At 38.5% G+C, this 4,862-nt stretch overlaps 1 long non-coding RNA gene across 1 annotated transcript; it reads right to left on the bottom strand.

The window, feature by feature from the left end:
• Nucleotides 1-2,002: 2,002 nt before the first annotated feature.
• On the bottom strand, nucleotides 2,003-4,621 carry LOC149632412 (uncharacterized). Its single transcript, XR_016373873.1, has 3 exons — nucleotides 4,071-4,621; nucleotides 3,867-3,972; nucleotides 2,003-2,554 (listed from the first exon to the last, which is right to left on the bottom strand). It is a non-coding gene; the product is annotated as an uncharacterized LOC149632412 (long non-coding RNA).
• Between the last annotated feature and the right edge of the window lie 241 nt (nucleotides 4,622-4,862).

The following is a 4,862-nucleotide window of genomic DNA, read 5'->3' as shown; positions in this document are numbered from 1 at the left end:
ATAAGAAAAATTTTACATATTACACATACACACTAGCTTCACAATAAAAGATGTAAACACATCAGCGAGAGGACTAGGTTTTTTTCCATCTATCCTTCTACCCATAAATCTAGCAAAGATTTTCGCACTCTGGTTAAAGGCCGTGCTACTGTTACTGTTTATAAAATTTAACCAAATTCAAAAATTTAATACATAACAAACCTTTTAATAAAAATTTATAATTACTTTGTGTCTTCAAAAACTCTATATATAATACGGTACCTCGTGTTTTTTAAATATGTAGATAAGGCTTCACGTTGAAACACACCTTCCTGTTAAAATGAATTATAACTGGTTTTCGCAGATGTGTATGAGGTGTTCCCGGACACGACAACCACACAGAAAAAACGTATAGGTTTTGAGCACATACATTTGATTTAAACATGTTTAAAATCTTAACCCCTAGATTTGACGTGCGAAAACTAAACACCGACTAGTGCCAATGGGTTTAATAGCTAAACCTATAAAAACTAAACACAAAAGCGCAATGAAAGCCTTTGAAAACACGTTCAAAATCTAAACTTATAGTAAAGTGGGCATAAACCGAAACACCAGGGTTTAAACGTGTTCAAAACTGTCTCTAGTTGTAAAGCATATAAACATATTGACGCCATGTGGTTAACTCGAGCACCTAAGGAAGAATAATTAATATTTTATTTGATGAATCAGTTTTAACCCCAAGGTTCAGAAATTTTAGAAAGGGGAACATTCATTCTTTGGTGCTTGACGCGACAAAGGTCAGAATTTACTCACAAAAAAGCCTTATTTGGACTTAGTCCATATTTGGTAAGTAAATAAAATTTTATTATTATATTAGGTTTATAATATAACTGGGTTTAAATTTGAGTTATGAATTCTAATTTTAGAAAAGTGTTGCTCATTAAACGGTTTGACTCACGCTAAAATTGCCTTCAAAAATGTTTCAGTGTTATTTTTGTTGTGAACTGTAAGAGGTTTAGTAATTATAACCGATCAAAATATATTATTTGTGATCTTGGTGTACTACCATAAAAACATCAAAATGGAGATTTCTATAATAAAAATCAAGTTGATTCTAAACTTGCAAATGAGTGTTTAGAATATGTTTACACTTTTTACTTAGCCTTGTAGGCATTCTGTATATTTTTTCTCTTCTTTGTTCGTCCAAAGCCCTCCAAAATGAAAAACGTTTTAAGCTGCCGGAGGGAAATAAAAAGAGACCGGCAAAGTTTCAGCTGGAACAGAAAACTTTTGTTGTAAGAAACGAGTTGGCACGCGCTTAACAGAATAATATTTCTTTTCCACTTTAAAACCAGTTGTGCTATATTATTTTTCAATACACCATGGATTATTTGGTATGAACCTGAGAGACCAGCATCTTCCATGCCTTTAAAACCAAGGGCCAGATTCAGAACAAGTAAGTGAATATACAGGGTGTTTCTGAAAAGTCCATCACAAATTAAGGGGCGTGTTTATGGGACCAAACTGAGCGGAAAGTACCAAAGAACATGGGGTGTACAACATTTTGTTACGGAGATATGGCCTTCCAAACATTCGCCCCTAAAACAAGGAAATATCCAAAAATGAGGAGTAACACTTAAGACCGACTAACCAGCTTGTTTAAAATTACTAGACAATTTCAATAGCCTTTAATCGAACAATTGATTTCTACCTTTACTAATCAGAAGCGTATAAATGAGTAGAAGTATGCCTACGGTGGTAATGTAAAATTAATCCCAAGTGACATGATGTTTCAAGATCTTCCCAGCACCAAGTAAAATGGTTCTGATTGAAGGGACTTTTATTAGCACAGCGTAAACAACGTTATTTTCAGGAATTAGTCCAAATGTCCACGGGCGGCATTACAAAAACGAGGCAGTCTTTCGAATGATACTTGGACATGTTGGAAGATCCCTGGCTTGTTCCTGTTATCTCAAACCGTAAAAAGCTACGCAAATCTTCATCATCACGGACAACACTCTTGTACGTTAGGTATGACCTTGAGAAAACCTAAAAGGACATCTCGAATGTATTTGAAAAACCCATCTCCAATTAAGGGGCGTGTTGTTTGTTTCCAACAGAGTAAACTCGCCCAGAGAACAATTACAATGCAGAGCCACGTTTCGGCGTTAATGGCCCACAAAGGTGGTCCCAAAAACAAGAACAAACTTTAATTTGTTTCGTTCAGTAAGTGTTTCATGTGTCATAGATAAAACGCCATGATTAATGCACGAAGAAAATGAATTTATTGACAAGTTTTAACATTTAATTGCAACTAGTTACAAAAATTGTTCAAAGTGTTCACCACCCGCGTTAAGGCACACATTAGCACGTCTTACAAATGATTCCCTTACACGTTGAAAAATGCCTGGAGTTTCGCGAATTGTTTGACAGCCGTGAATTATTCGTCGACGTAGCTCTTCAACATCGGGCACTTCAGTCTGATAAACTAAGTCTTTCAGGTGGCCCCAAAGAAAGAAATCACAAGGGTTCAGATCGGGTGATCGAGCAGGCCACTCCACAGGTCCACCTCGACCTAACCACCGCAAAGGGAAGGTCGCGTTAAGATAATTTCGGACCGCGATGCTGAAATGTGGTGGTGCACCATCGTGCATGAACCACATTCTGTTTACCAAACCTAAGGGTACGTCTTCGAGTAGTTCCGGTAAATCGTCCCGTAAGAACTGCAAGTAAGCCACACCGTTTAACCTGGGCTCTAGGAAATATGGCCCAATTAAATTGTCACCCACAATATCACACCACACGTTTAAACTGAATTGTACTTGGTGACTTCTAACGCAAGTTGCGTGGGGGTTTAGCTGGGACCATTGATGTTTATTATGTAAGTTAATAATACCATCCCGTGAAAAGTTAGCTTCGTCAGTAACCAACAAATCCCGTGGGAAATCGATATCGTTTACTTTAGCCAGAAACCACTGACAAAACGCCGTGCGTCGTGGGTAGTCCGCTGGATTCAAACCTTGAACTTTTTGAACATGGAAAGGATGAAACCGGTGGCTTCTGAGGATTTTCCACACGAGCGTGTGGTTTACGCCTAATCGGCGACCAACTTGGCGGGTACTTGATTCAGGCTCGTCCTCGAAAATGGTGAGAACTTCGTCTTCTACGGCCTCTGGGATGGCTCTCGCTCTAGATTGAGGTCCAGCCGGTTGGATTCGTCCATCTTGCCTCAAACGTCTGTCCACAGCCTCGAACGTCAGTCGATTTGGTAGTCGCCTCTGCGGAAATCTTTCCTGATACAAGCGTACAGCTGCAGCGGCATTCCCCTCGGCTAGTCCATACATTAGGTGCATATCCGCATATTCGGCATTTGTGAAGAAAGGCATTGTAACAGACTTCGTTGAATTATGAGTTTAATAAAACAAACACATGTACGTGAAACCTCTTTTATTCCTTTCTTAAAAAACATAGTGCTCTGTTTTAGTGCTCTGTTTTTTAAGAATAGGCGAAGTTCTCACTATTTTCGAGGACGATCCAAAAACAAGCAGCCGCCAATTGGTTTGCTGATTAAGAAAAAACCACACGCAACTTGCGTTAGAATTCACAAAGTACAATTCAGCTTAAACGTGTGGTGTAGTATTGTGGGTGACAATTTAATTGGGCCATATTTCCTAGAGCCCAGGTTAAACGGTGTGGCTTACTTGTAGTTCTTACGGGACGATTTACCAGAACTACTCGAAGACGTACCCTTAGGTTTAATAAACAGAATGTGGTTCATGCACGATGGTGCACCACCACATTTCAGCATCGCGGTCCGAAAACTTGTCAATAACATTTTCTTTGTGCATTAATCATGGCGTTTTATCTATGACACATGAAACACTTACTGAACGAAACAAATTAAAGTTTGTTCTTTTGTTTGGGACCACCTTTGTGGGCCATTAACGCCGAAACGTGGCTCTGCATTGTAATTGTTCTCTGGGCGAGTTTACTCTGTTGGAAACAAACAACACGCCCCTTAATTGGAGATGGGTTTTTCAAATACATTCGAGATGTCCTTTTAGGTTTTCTCAAGGTCATACCTAACGTACAAGAGTGTTGTCCGTGATGATGAAGATTTGCGTAGCTTTTTACGGTTTGAGATAACAGGAACAAGCCAGGGATCTTCCAACATGTCCAAGTATCATTCGAAAGACTGCCTCGTTTTTGTAATGCCGCCCGTGGACATTTGGACTAATTTCTGAAAATAACGTTGTTTACGCTGTGCTAATAAAAGTCCCTTCAATCAGAACCATTTTACTTGGTGCTGGGAAGATCTTGAAACATCGTGTCACTTGGGATTAATTTTACATTACCACCGTAGGCATACTTCTACTCATTTATACGCTTCTGATTAGTAAAGGTAGAAATCAATTGTTCGATTAAAGGCTATTGAAATTGTCTAGTAATTTTAAACAAGCTGGTTAGTCGGTCTTAAGTGTTACTCCTCATTTTTGGATATTTCCTTGTTTTAGGGGCGAATGTTTGGAAGGCCATATCTCCGTAACAAAATGTTGTACACCCCATGTTCTTTGGTACTTTCCGCTCAGTTTGGTCCCATAAACACGCCCCTTAATTTGTGATGGACTTTTCAGAAACACCCTGTATATTGAAAATTAAATCTCAGTGTTATCAATGTCAGTTATAGACGTTGGGTTTTTCTGAATCTTTGTCTATAAACTTTCAAACTGATTGGTTTCTGTTGAAAGGGTCATTATTTACTTTAATTTATTGGATCAGTTATTCACTTTTGATATGACTAGCGGTCGTTCGGTCTTTTAAGGCATAAAATCCAAAGAATGACTTTTATCTGAATATTAATTTGTTTATGGTTTTCATTTTCG

Source organism: Phalangium opilio, unplaced genomic scaffold (assembly GCF_054372755.1).
Source record: "Phalangium opilio isolate 3A_F unplaced genomic scaffold, DU_Popi_V2 ptg000100l_1, whole genome shotgun sequence".
In the NCBI taxonomy this organism is placed as follows: domain Eukaryota; kingdom Metazoa; phylum Arthropoda; class Arachnida; order Opiliones; family Phalangiidae; genus Phalangium; species Phalangium opilio.
The sequence above is the reverse complement of the archived record's forward strand: the minus strand, read 5'-3'. Positions and strand labels throughout refer to the sequence as shown.